The sequence below is a fragment of the Phoenix dactylifera genome, chromosome 5 (assembly GCF_051530095.1).
Source record: "Phoenix dactylifera cultivar Ajwa chromosome 5, Ajwa_hap1_PhDact_Kaust_v1.1, whole genome shotgun sequence".
Classification (NCBI taxonomy): domain Eukaryota; kingdom Viridiplantae; phylum Streptophyta; class Magnoliopsida; order Arecales; family Arecaceae; genus Phoenix; species Phoenix dactylifera.
Window position 1 is genome coordinate 1,613,216 of NC_143194.1, and position 14,376 is coordinate 1,627,591.

General features: G+C 44.2%; 3 pseudogenes across 1 annotated transcript; all 3 read right to left on the bottom strand.

Annotated features, from left to right (window-relative positions):
- Window positions 1-3,131: 3,131 nt before the first annotated feature.
- Window positions 3,132-4,144, bottom strand: LOC103711262 (NADPH-dependent aldehyde reductase-like protein, chloroplastic pseudogene; annotated as a pseudogene).
- A 2,526-nt stretch (window positions 4,145-6,670) lies between these two features.
- On the bottom strand, window positions 6,671-7,972 carry LOC103711261 (NADPH-dependent aldehyde reductase-like protein, chloroplastic pseudogene; annotated as a pseudogene). The gene has a single exon (XR_015986834.1). The product of XR_015986834.1 is annotated as an NADPH-dependent aldehyde reductase-like protein, chloroplastic pseudogene (transcript).
- Window positions 7,973-12,439: 4,467 nt separating this feature from the next.
- On the bottom strand, window positions 12,440-13,660 carry LOC103711285 (NADPH-dependent aldehyde reductase-like protein, chloroplastic pseudogene; annotated as a pseudogene).
- Window positions 13,661-14,376: the final 716 nt, after the last annotated feature.

Here is a 14,376-nt window from a genome sequence, read left to right on the forward strand (position 1 = left end):
TTCTCCTTCAGGATTAGGAGAATAGTCAATTGTGAGGGAGGGGTAGAAGAGGCTTATTATGGAGGAGTTGATTCAAGGTGAGCCATCTACTGCTCCGTTGTCCTCCTCTGCTTCTCTTAATCTTTTGCTTCCTATAACTTTTGCTCCATCTTGGCCAGGATGGCCCTTAGTGTCCAAAGGTAAACCAATAATTAGGGTTCCATGCTTTTGTTTCCTACCTAGAGCTGATTACGGGTCAGGGGACATGGGAAATTTAAAAAATGTCTGGCCTGAGATTATATTAACTAATTATATATAACAATAGAATAATAACATGTTATATTGCACTCAGTCTATAATAATGGAGGAAAAAGAGGAAATCAGGCGTGACGGACAGGCCCTGGATTTGCACTTCAAGATTGGGCCGGGCCTGGGCAAAGGCATCAGGCCTAACTTTTATTGTAGAGCCGGCCTGGCCTGATATATGACTAGCTCTATTCCTGCACAAACTCATTAATTGTATCTGTAGTACAATAATAGCCTTTCTAGAATTAAGACAATAATTAGGAAGTTGGCAATGACCAACCAATCATTGGATACGCATAGATTGTCCCTTGCTTGAGTTTATGTTCCGTTATCAACAATTCATTTCTTTCCCCAATGATAGGGTTGTCATGGATGCTTTTTGAGTGGGTGGAGGAGGCATCATGATGAGTACCCTAAGTGGGTGCATATTGCAAGCTTCCCTGGAGTAAGGCTCCCATCCATGATTGGGAGCCTGTAGGCCTACTTTAGTCAAAAGGGGGCCCATCACTTTGGCCTAAGGGTTCGCTTTGCCTTGAGAAACATAAGACATCACACTCGAAAAATTTTCACACTTAGGTTGCCCTTGTGTGACATGACCATTCCATCCAGGCAAAAAGCATCCTCTGGGGCTACATGATACGATTTTTTTTTCTTTTTCTTTTTTTAGATTTAAAATTTTTATTTTTTAAATAATAAAAAAGGAAAAAGGAAAAATATTCGGCATGTCACCGATTGCTAAGGAGAGAGAGACCTTAGAAAATGGCTGCACCTTTACCAAGTCGGTTTGGATTGTACCTTTCGTGCTCTTTCATGACATCAACTATTAGATCATACCTCATACAGATCTCAAAGCACTCCAAACTCTTACTTTCATTTGTCTCCCTGGACAGCTATTGCGTAATCTAACTGTGCACATTGCCAAAAAAAAAAGAAAAAAAAAAGAAAAAAAAAGTTAATCATTCTTTCATGCCAAAGTCAGCTTTCTTTCATAGAGCTTCCTTGTAGGTTGCATCCATTGGCTTTTGCAATGAAGTATGGATCGTGGGGCTTTCAAGGAGTCACGTCGACTCTTTACTATGCGTGTGTGAAAAGTTTGACCTAACTTATGCAGATTCGGGCTAGGTTTTCTTTGGTTACTTCCAACAGATGCTAATCTACCCTATACCCTCTTATTAGGCTGCTTAAATCCATCACCTTATTTTGAGCAACCAAGGTATTCCACTTGTCAATGCCTCGGCCAAGCATGGACAGAATGAGACCCCAACTTGTACTAGCTGATCGAAAGTGCATGTAAAAGCCTTTAATATTTTACCAAGTTTGCCTTCGTCTGTAGCTCAAAAATGTCAAGAAATGAAGGGGCTTCAAGACAAGCCTCGAGGCTCCCGAAAATGGATGGATCTTGATTCTTGATGAACTTCTAAAGCAGGTGGTTCCCTCTTCATGGCACGCTATGAGTTCAAAATTGGAAGGAAGAAAATAGCGTTCTAAATAAGAACTAGTATCCAATATTTTTAGGATTTCTGATTTTTCTTTCTTTATTTTTTTTTCTGAGTTTAGGGATAGTCTTCTATCATGCTAGAAATGAGGAAAGAGTCGGAGAAATTATTCCTCAAAGATTGCCCCTTCCTTGGAGCCGGTTATTGGTTTATTAAGCAGATATAGGAGAAGGGGGCCTCATCAAAACCGAATTCTGAGTGTGACCTCTCGTAAGATCTGAGTTGTTCATGCCTTGCATCTGAATGATGATGAGGAGAATTATAAAACACGTGACATGAAGCTGAATGATCTTGGGGTTGAATGATTCTAGTGAATGATGTGCAATCTGCTCTACTAGAGAAGGTTTGATAGGCATGGTGCATGGGTTCAAAGATTATGTCCTCTTTAGTGGTTAATTTGATGTGCCAGCTCAATGATCATCATAGGTGATGGGAGGCAAAATGGATGGTCCTGCTCTAGTGTGGAACTACCCAATTCCCGCTGAGAAGACCTCAGAGCCGAGCAGGCCAGGCCTCAGTCCCGCTGAGAGCCAGGCTGACCTTGAACCCCGCCGAAGGCCAAGCCAACCTCGACCAGAAGCCAGGCCGACCTCCGCCCCCGCCGAAGACCGAACTGACTTTGACCAGAGGCTAGGCCGACCTCAGCCCTCGCCGAAGGCCGAGCCGACCTTGTCAAGAACATGCCGCGGTGCTGGCCACGCCATAACATGCCAACCAAGGACCATACCTTGCTGCCTAGCCATGCTTGCTAAGAGCCATATCTTGCCACACCTGCCAAGAGCCATACCCTGCCACACCAGTCAATACCATGCCGTGCACAAGGACTATCCAAATCGTGTGCCTCAAGCGAGCTCTGGCCTTAGCCACACGCCCTTTGGCTAGGACCATTCCCTTCTATGATGAGGATGGACCATATCTCAGCCACCTGGGTACCTTTGTGAGGACTATAAATAAGCTATATCAAAAACACTCAGAGACTTTTTTCCAAAAAAAAGCTGGATCAACTCTAACTTAGCCATCGGAGGGCCTTCGCCGGCATCTCCACCAAGACTTTGTGCAGGAACCCCGGAGCGCAGGAGGTGGCTCTCTTTCTCCGTCCTGGTCGGCGTCTTCTCGGCTTCCTTCGGCGTGGTCACCCTCACCCTCAAGCACAATGTATCATTCATTCACCACGCCGCAAAGGGGGAGGTAAAAGTGAAAATTTGACTTTAACAATGTTGAAAAAATATTCTTAACATTGATGACAATACCAAAGTCAAATTTGGCAAGGAGATCTTGTCCCCTTCAAAGACACGTCCATTACAATCACCTAACCGAATCCAAGTTCTACGTCTGAGTCATCTGATCTTATCAAGAGGCCAAGGTAAACGTGAACCAGCACTCCCGGTCCGATTCATTACAAGAGAAAGAAGGAAAAAACTACAGAAGGTTTCAGCAAATTAAGGAGAAAATAACAGCCAAGCCATCAAACTCCCAACTCGCCAAAACTGTATTATTATTTACCACATCATCGCACCATAACAACTTTCTAACCTGCTGCAACTCATGATCAGCGGCTATCAGACTCAGACGTTGCCACCATTCACACGGACGACCTGGGCGTTCACCCACTCTCCGGCGTCGCTGGCCAAGAACCCCACCACCGGAGCAACGTCCTCCGGCAGCCCCAGCCGGCCCATCGGTATCTCCCCCATGTATTTCCTCGCATCCTCCTCCGACTTCCCTACGTAGAACATCGGCGTCGCTATCGACCCAGGGGCCACCGCGTTCGCCGTGATCCCCGTCCCCCGGAGCTCCTTCGCCAGAATCTTCGTCATCACTTCTACGGCACCCTTGGCACCTAAGTAGGCCCCGTAGCCCGGCCGCAGCAATCCCACTCCCGACGACGAGAACGTGATGATCCGCCCGCCGCCGCCACGCACCAGCCGGTTCGCCGCCTCCCGGCAGCAGAGGAATGTGCCCTTGCAGTTGGTGCCGAACAACCAGTCGAACTTTTCCTCGCTGGTCTCGGCGATCGATGGGTAGTCGGCGTCGAGTACGGCCGCGGCGGTGACGAGGACGTGAAGGTCGGGGCCGAAGACATGCACGGCAGCGTCGAACAATGACTTGACTTGGGCTGCATTGGAAACGTCGGCGGCGACCGCGATGGCCCGCGGGGGACCGGAGGTTGCACCGGTGGTGGCGTTGATAGCAGAGGCCAGGGTTTCGGCCGGGGTCGGATCGCCGATGTAGCCGATGACTACGTGGGCGCCGAGGGAGGCGAGGTGTTTGGAGACGGCGGAGCCAATGCCGCCGGCGCCGCCGGTCACGATCGCCACTCGTCCTTTCAGCGGCAGCGACGTTTGGCCGGATGGAGCTGCCATCTTTTTTCTTCCTTCGTATTCTACGTGTCTTCATGGTCCCTTTAAAGACAGGGATAGGACATGGAGGACTGAAAAGTAAAATAAAAAATTAAATAGACATGACCGATGTCGAGTCCGGAGGGCGGTCCAAAACATTCCCCCCCTCGCCCACCGTCCGTACTCTTTAATATGTGAATATCAATTACAAACATCATTTGTCTAGCCCAAGTTTTGGATTACATACAGATTAATTATTAAATAAATAAAATAAGAAAATAGAAAAATAAACAGGCAGCAGATCTCACCACTAGATGAGTCCATTAGTTCATAATTACAAACCGTATGTCCTCCAAAAACGAACCATAACTTCTCAAATAGAAAAATTTATAGACAGCCAGTTCCCACAAGTTAGAAAAGTTAATTAGTCTATAGTGAGTAATCATGTCTCCAATAGTTTCCCTCAACTTGGCGACTTGCCAATCAAAAATTGAAATTGAGAACAGTAGGTTGCGGACCTAATTAATCTTTCAAAGTAATTCAGCCAAGTTAATTCGTAACAGGTGCTTCTTGGGTGCAGAATATTCTGCTTCAGTTAAAAAGCAAGAGCTAATGCCTTGTTTTTCGAATTTTGAAGAGAATGGTGAAGCAGCAAGCATGACATAATAACCAGTGATGGAACATTATGAATCACCATAGCTTGCTCAATCTGAATCACCAGATGCATGCATGGAACCTTGTGGCATTAAAGGAAAAAAGAAGGATGCCTTCATGTTTGCTTTAGATGCCGAGGGAGGCAAATGACAAATTAGCACAAGTGACGGCAAGATAGATAAGGCACCCAATTAATCTCCAATTATCTTTGTCCGTAGCAAGCAACCAAGATCCAATATTTTAGACCAGAAGGATGGGGTATGGAAGTGCAGAGCCTAATTATTGGTTATTTGAGTATCTTAATGAGAGGACCTAATAATTAGATTATTTGTCTATTTTATTTGGGCACAGTTCCTTCTCCCATCCTTGTCCAACTTTGTTTTAAACCGTTCTTATGGCAACATAAGGTAGGACAGTAGCTCAAAACTGTCAAGAAATGAAGAGGCTTCAAGACAAGCCTCGAGGCCCCCGAAAATGGATGGTTCAGGATGAACTTTTAAAGCAGGTGCATGGTTCCCTCCTCTTTTTTTTTTTTGGCTAAACAGCAGGTGGTTCCCTCTTCATGGCACGCTATGAGTTCAAAATTGGAAGGAAGAAAATGGCGTTCTAAATAAGAACTAGTATCCAATATTTTTAGGATTTCTGATTTTTCTTTCTTTATTTTTTTTTTCTGAGTTTAGGGATAGTCTTCTATCATGCTAGAAATGAGGAAAGAGTCGGAGAAATTATCTCCCAAAGATCGCCCCTTCCTTGGAGCCGGTTCTTGGTTTATTAAGCAGATATAGGAGAAGGGGGCCTCATCAAAACCGTGATCTGAGTGTGACCTCTCGTAATTAAGATCTGAGTTGTTCAGGCCTTGCATCTCCGAATGATGATGAGGAAAATTATAAAACTCTTGACATGAAGCTGAATGATCTTGGGGTTGAATCTAGTGAATGATGTGCAAACTTCACTACTAGAGAAGGTTGGATAGGCATGGTGGGTTCAAAGATTATGTCCTCTTTAGTGGTTTGATGTGCCAGCTCAATGATCATCATAGGTTACACCTCTAAGGCGTGAGAAGGCCGTTTTCTTTCATGGAGGCTTGGATAATAGAGGCACTTTCAATAACTCAAGGAAGGTCATGATGCCAAGTAGACTATATCTAATGGTGTGGTGGGAATTATTAATGATTATTGCAACGTAGTCATACTCCTCAAGCTTCAGTTTAGATCTGGATACCACGTCACACCATCTGCTAGAAATCCACGTCATCGCTCATCTTCTCATTGATTAATTTAGCCATGGATGGATGGTGCAAGATTTGCTACCTGTAGTGCTTCTTAAAGGAGGAAGTATTGTTATTGAGGTGGAGATGGAAGAGTTGATTGAGGTTGAGGAGGTAGAATTGACTGAGGCAGTACTGGTGCAACTGACCTCACTTGTTCTAGCTCTACAGCTCTCATTAATTCTTGGGTCTTATTTGAGACACCCTGCATAAAGCTTTCACAGAACAGTTACATTCATATTAGTAACAATAAATCTATTACTCTCATATCCATGCTGTCAAGTAGCCTTGTTTCTCTTGATTTATTAATGTTCCACAGATACGCGCGGATGCTTCCTTCAGGGAAAGAGATTACAGTCTCCTAGGGTAGGGTTGATCATTCTTTGGGTTAACAAAAGTTAACTCTCTTTTAACCAAAATTTTGGGTGAATGAAACAGTTCTTCATTTCCATCATGCAACTTGTCTATGGGGCCTCATAGAATAAGGCTTGTGAACAAAGAGACAGCCCCAGCTGTAACTATCGTACGAGGTAGCAAGTGGGACAATGTTTTAAAATACATAAAATATATACCATGTATTTCATGCAAGCACAATGTATCATTCATTCACCACATTGCAAAGGGGGAAGTAAAAGTGAAAATTTCAGTTTAACAATGTTGAAAAAATATACTTAACATTGAAGACAATACCAAAGTTAAATTTGGCAAGGAGACCTAGTCTCCACTTCAAAGACACGTCCATTACAAACATCTAACCGGATCCAAGTTCTACGTCTGAGTCATCTGATCTTATCAAGAGGCCAAGGTGAACATGAACCAGCACTCCCGGTCCGATTCTTTACAAGAAAAAGAAGAAAAAAATTACAGAAGGCTTCAGCAAATTAAGGAGAAAACAACAGCCAAGCCATCAAACTCTCAACTCACGAAAACTCTATTATTATTTACCACACCATCGCACCAAACAACTTTCTAACCTGCTGCAACTCTTGATCAGCTGCTATCAGACTCAGACGTTGCCACCATTCACACGGACGACCTGGGCGTTCACCCACTCTCCGGCGTCGCTGGCCAAGAACCCCACCACCGGAGCAACGTCCTCAGGCAGCCCCAGCCGGCCCATCGGTACCTCCCCCATGTATTTCCTCACATCCTCCTCCGACTTCCCTGCGTAGAACATCGGCGTCTCTATCAAACCTGGGGCCACCGCGTTCGCCGTGATCCCCGTCCCCCGGAGCTCCCTCGCCAGAATCTTCGTCATCACCTCTACGGCACCCTTGGCACCTAAGTAGGCCCCGTAGCCCGGCCGCAGCGATCCCACTCCCGACGACGAGAACGTGATGATCCGCCCGCCGCCGCCACGCACCAGCCGGTTCGCCGCCTCCCGGCAGCAGAGGAATGTGCCCTTGCAGTTGGTGCCGAACAACCAGTCGAACTTTTCCTCGCTGGTCTCAGCGATCGATGGGTAGTCGGCGTCGACTACCGCCGCGGCAGTGACGAGGATGTGAAGGTTGGGGCCGAAGGCATGCATGGCAGCGTCGAACAATGACTTGACTTGGGCTGCATTGGAAACGTCGGCGGCGACCGCGATGGCCTGCGGGGGACAGGAGTTTGCACCGGTGGTGGCGTTGATAGCGGAGGCCAGGTTTTCGGCCGGGGTCGGATCGCCGATGTAGCCGATGACTACGTGGGCGCCGAGGGAGGCGAGGTGTTTGGAGACGGCGGATCCAATGCCGCCGGCGCCGCCGGTCACGATCGCCACACGTCCTTTCAGCGGCAGCGGCGTTTGGCCGGATGGGGCTGCCATCTTTTTTCTTCCTTCGTATTCTACGTGTTCTTCACGCCGCGGAGACTTGGCTCCATGGTCCATATAAAGACAAGGATTCCACCAAGATGGCAGCTTAGTGGTAAGGGGCTTGGACTTCATCTGGATTGTCCGAATAAAAATGTACCAGCATTGATTAAATTAAAAAACTACATGTCTCATGCCCTGGCTCTGTGTGGATATGCTTTCCTTCTATCAGTATTGAGGTGGCGCTGGAATGATGTATTCACATATGGATGACCCCACTCACGGATTGGGGAGGGCATGCGAAAACTTATGATCTGCATTGAACATTTTTTTTTAGAAGAAAGCCTAGTGGGGGCTGCTATGCAAGTGGGGTTCTGCCTTTTTTTCTTCCCCTCCTATTTTTTGAGGAAAAAAAAAAGATACGGATGGGACAAGGAGGACTGAAAAGTAAAATAAAAAATGAATACACTACAAGATTATTGGGAATTAGCGACGCAATTTTTGGCCTTTAGCGACGCTTTTAAGCGTCGCTAAGAACCGTCCCGACCCTTTCCTAAGCGTCGGTAAAGCGTCGCCTATGCTACAGTAGAGAAAATTTTTTCCGACGCTTGGAAGAGCGTCAAAAATTAGCGACGCTTTACCGACGCTTTTTGCGTCGGTAAATTAAAACATAGCGACGCTTTAAAGCGTTGCAAATTTCGGTAAATGTTGGATTTACCGACGCTTCAAAGCATCGTTAATTCAATTCTTTTCGATTTACCGATGCTGTAAAGGGTCGTTAAATTGCAATTTGCGACGCTTTAAAGCGTCGCTAATTGGTTTCTCGTCGGAATTTTACCAGTGGGCCTTGAATCCTCCCATCGACAGAGTCCCATGTGAACGACAGCCTGCTAGCTTGGCATTTAGCTGACCGCCCGGCCCCATCGGTGTCTCATGTGCACGGCGACCCAATTCGCTGGCCAAGACCCATTGGAGAAGGTCGAATTTGGTATTAAGATGATGCCGGTAGCAATAATAGCAATGGCCCCAGAAGCATGGAAGGTACGTAGCGGAGGTCTTTGCTGTCGAGCAGCAACATTGCGGTGGAGGCAGTGGTTGCAGCGATAGTGGTGAGGATGTGGGTAACGTGATACAGGTGGTGACAAGCAAGAAAGGCATTTTCGTGGGGTTAAAAATACGAGTTTTTTTGTTTTTAATATAGTAAAAGTAAGAATTTTTTTATTTTATTTTTTTAGAAATAAAAAGATATTTTAGAAAATCAAACATAAAAATAATACCATCAAGCATATTTTTTTATTATAGTTTGTGTGATTTTATTTTAAAAATAAAAATAGAACAAACAGGCAATAAATGTTTCCAAAATTTTAGGAGACAACTAGCCTCGGTGGTGCCAGGTGTGACGTACTAATACGGAGGGTTAATGCCGGAGCCTAAAGGGGTATCCGAGCTGGGCCCACGGATGGGAAGGGTATGAGTAAAAACGGCCAATGTGCCCAACATACGGTCAGTTCTGCCAGCATCGAATATTCTCCTAGCGAGATGGGCCGGGGACCAGTGGGGCTTGCTGCGCGGGGGTGGGCTTGTCCCTTCCTCCCTCCTTCCTCTTTTGCCTAAGCAAAAAAAAAAAAAGAAAAAAAAAAGAAAAGAAAAGAAGAAGAAGAAAGGAGACAAGATATGATTTAGATATGATTTAATTGGACAGTATCCAAGTGACAGGCTCTCATCGCGGGCAAAAATCAACCTCGAAGGTCTGATCTCTTAACGGATAAAAGAAATTTCGAGCTTAGCATGGTTCTCGTGGTGCCATTATTGTGCGACAACATCCGGACCATAGGGACCATGAAGGCACTCTGGCTAAAGCCGGGATTGGTGATAATGGAGGTGGTCATGGAGAGAGAGACGGCATGAAACCAAGTTGGTGAGGGGCGTAGAACAGTCTGGCAACGGAAAAAACAGGGGATGCAGACAGGATGCTTTAATAGCTTCTCTACATTATTTGATATCTCATATAATGGTTCTGTCAGTCAACATATACATCGCTTAGGGCTACGGCAATCGTTTTATTAGAAGCTTTCCGTTGACAGGAGTGCTTTAAACTTATATCATATTGCATGGTGCTAAAGAAGTTACAGACTCGTGTATGGAGTTTTAACTTAAAGGTACGGGATGTAAGAGTATGTGAACTCTTATGTACACATTCAGTTTTTAATGAAAGAGTTCAGCGTTACCAAAAAAACGACAAAAAGGGGATACTTGGGAACTATTAGTGCAATAGATTGTTCTCATATCAAAAAAAAAAAAAAAAATGTTGCGATAGATTGTGATCTCAAAACTGGAGGAGTATGATGACGTATAAACTTGTTGTCATCTCCATCCCTCCTATTCATCTGGTTCCTCGCACAACATCCTCAACCTCCAATGTTACTTAAGCGTAGGTTCCTCGTCCTCTTCTTCCTTGTCGTGATTCCTCTATTTATTTTTGTACTGGATATGGTAATGAGAGAGGGGTCTGGGGGCTGTTGCAATTTCAACTTTAATATCAAATGCTCTACAGGAAAGGAATATTTAAACATGGCACTACGTTTGCCTATGGGATGCTCAAACTGGTTTGTTTTGAGGGGAAAAAATCTGTTGCCTTGTAGCTAGGTTATCCTTTACAACCCAGGGTTCCGCATAGATAATTCAAGCAATTGGATATAGCCTACTATCTCTAAACTGCTTATCCATTAAAAATCAAACAATTTGGAGACTACTATCTTATGCATTAAGTTAAAAAAAAAAGGCTGTTAAAATAACAAGAAATAATGCAAGTTTTTTTGACCATTTGATATATACGCTGAGAGTCATCAAATCATATGATTTTAAATATATAAGTAATTTAGAGGTAAAAATATATTTAATGCCTTGGATTATCGATGTAAGACCTCCATCATCTAGTCCAAATCCAATCGAATTTGAGTGGAGATAGACTTTTAAAATCTAAAAGTTGTCCTAAGTCTACAGCGTTAAAAAGATGATACTAAATGTGCAAAGTGAAAAGGATATATTTTTCTTGTAATTTTTTTTTATAAAAATAATATAAGATAAGATGGTCTTTTAGGAATATGGAAAGAAAAAGTTTTTGATTCTAGAGCAAGATTTTCATCTCGTTATCAGTTTCTAGCAATATAGAGCAAGTACTGATATAAATATCATAAATCTCGGCCATAGTTATATCAATCAGTTTAAATTGACGTAGATTGATATATCAGTTGATATGATATTGAAGTATTGCCTAGGATCTCCTAATTTACATTTTATAATCTTAAAAATAAGATTTTTTTAATTAATTGTTTAAATTAAATATATTATAACAATAATCAAGATCTAAGAAATTCTGATTCCTATAATATTGACTAAGATTTTTAAGATCTTGGGGCTTTCCATCTTGATCCAAACTTCCAATCCCATCCGAGATACCAAGATTTCTATCCATGTCAATATCGAGCATCTTTTGAGATTGCTAAGTTCGTAATTAGAAACTTTACTCTAGAGGAAATGAGTAAAATCCAAGTTGGGCATGAACTGATGCAAGCTGGAGAAAGTTGACTACCCTTTGATTACCCTGGCCCTTTGAACGTCAAATACTTAATCTTTCAAACAAGTTAAAGAAAATAGTTATTATGGACCTGGACGTGATCGAAACCTGATCCGGATCCAATTTTTTTGGGATGAGGTTGGGTTAATGGACTCAATCGACTCAACCCGAATGATCCATTGAGTCAAAAATTTTGATTGTGAACCCGACCCGCCCCGACCCAATTTTCTATTGAGTTGGGTCCGGGTCTAACATCAAGACCCGAACAAGAAATCGGATTGAGTCGAAGCCACTGATGCCCCGATCCGACACAATCCATCTACACCCCTGCCCACAACTTTTTCTCACAGTCCATAATTTATGATCTCAATATTGTGACTAAATTGTATCCCTCACATTACGTGCGTCTGACACCTTCAATGGATTACTTTCATATGAGTTTGAGAGTTCTACTAGCACCAGTTATGCTGGTTCAAAGCCACATCCCTCCCATGGACTTGAACATGGCATTCTCCTTCTCCAAGGCCATGGCCAAAAGTCCTGTCCCATTCATGTCATGAAGCATAGAATTCTAACCTCTCAAACATATATCGAGAATAAGCTATGCGAGAATAGAATTCTAACCTCTCAACATCTAGAGAAAATATGCTATGCGAGCATAGAATTCTAACCTCTCAACATCTAGAGATAATAGGCTATGTAAGCATATAATTCTATCCTTCCTCTCAACATCTAGAGGGAATAGGCTATGTATTGGCATGCATCCTCCAATTATTTGGACATTGAATCCTTCAAGACATTCTGATGGATGCAGACATATTCCCAATCCCTTAAGCTTAACTTGTGCTGTTCAAAGCTTGAGAAAGTAGGCCACGCAGCAGCAGATAAATTGATCAGCTTTTCAGTAGAGGATATGCTTGCTGTCTTGGGGACAAATGCGACATTTGAGGCATGGGAAGTGTTGTTGCAACGAGAGTGTCATGGAGAATAACAGAGTTTATCATAGCCAAGAGTGTAGTGCTGAGTTAGGTGTAAGAAAAAAAGAATAACAGTGTACCTCACGCCTAAACCTTGCTGATTCATGGACTGCACACTTGGCAACACTATAATCAACCAGTTCTCATATTTGCAGGAAACACAAAAAGGGAGTGATTGCAATCAAACATATCCACCATTCAGCCGGATGATCTGGCCATTGACCCACTCCCCGGCATCACTGGCCAAGAAGCCCACCATAGGGGCCACATCTTCAGGCCTACCCAGCCGGCCCATTGGGCTCTCAGCTGCCACCGCCCTTATCCGCTCCTCTGATTTCCCGGCGTAGAACAATGGTGTCGCGATTGGCCCCGGCGCCACCGCATTCGCCGTGATCCCAGTTCCCCTCAGCTCCTTCGCTAGGATTTTCGTCATCACCTCTATCGCACCCTTGGTCGATGAGTATGTACTATACCCAGGCCTCAACGAGCCCACCGTCGACGACGACATTGTTATAATTCTACCTCCACCACCTCGAACAAGCCGGTTTGCTGCCTCTCGGCAGCAAAGGAACGTCCCCTTGGCGTTGATGTTGTACACCCACTCCCATTTTTCTAATGTCGTCTCGGCAAGTGGTGGGTACTTGGGGTCTTGGACACCAGCAGCCGCCACAAGGATATGGATTTTTGGGCCGAAAGTGGACTGGGCCTTGTCAAAGAGGTATTTCACCTGCTCCTCTTTCGACATATCTGCTTCGACTGCAATGGCCCGTGGGCCAGAATCGGCGGTGGTGGAGTTGTTGAGGGAGGAGGCAAGGCTATCGGCCGGCGCAGGGTCGCCGACATAGCCGATGACTACCTTGGCACCGAGGGAGGCTAGGTGGGTGGTGATCGCACTTCCGATGCCGCCGGAGCCGCCTGTTATAATGGCCACCCGGTCCTTAAGTGGTAGCGAGCCTGTAGTACCATATAGGCCAGCTACTCCATTGACCTGGCCAGTAGGATATCCATCTCCACCTTGTTCACTGGCTGAGTCCGATGAGGGCGGCGAGCCGGCGTTGTTGCTTGGTGAGTTAGCAGAATTTGAGGGGGATGCCATCTCTGGAGACTAGCCTAGCTTCTCCCTCTCCTTCCTCCTCCAACTCATTTCTCTGCTAGAAACAAGGAGGAGTCATATTTTAGCTCGCATAGGTACTGGCATTCACAATTATCATGTGGCAGACGGAAGGTGTGGCCACGGGAGTTTCTTCACAGTTTCCGGGCTCCTCAATCTGCATGTGTTTCGGCCTTGAAAAGTGAAAACTGCATATGTGGGCCCGTTAAGGGCCTTTGGGTTCCTTTATTTGATTAATTTATCTTTTTCGGATCTCGCCAATAGTCATGGACACATGGAGTTCCCAGTTATAATTAGGATAAAAACCCGCGGTAACAAAGAACGTTTTACTACCAAGGCCAGGAGGCGTTTTTTAGATTTATTACTGAGTGGTTTGGAGGTTTTTTATTTTTTTAATAGAAGTTGGGAGTTTTTTTTAAACATATTACTGGGTGGTTGGGAATTATGATAACAGCAAAAATCTGCTAAAAATATTAAAAATTATTAATTAGATTAGATCTATCGCTGATCGGATGGATCGGTCCAACTGCAAAACAACGCATAAAGAGATGAATTTTAAAAAAAGATGGTTGGACTAATCTGATAGCTCACAGTTAAACCCCATTCGACTAAAAATTAGATCAAAAATATAAACAGTAGAGTTTTTTATATTGTTTTTTGTAATTATTTTTATACTTTATATAAATGTATAAGTTAGCAGCAGGAGAAGCAAAGGGACATTACAACCAACATGTCATCTCTGGTACAATGTGCTTAAAACTTGATGCAAGTCGGGTGAGAAAGAAAGTTTACCCTCGCAATATTTCCCAATTGAAGGTGCAGGACAAATACAAAATAATACATGAAAGAAACCAGTGGTGCCCACAAAAGATTCTCTTGTC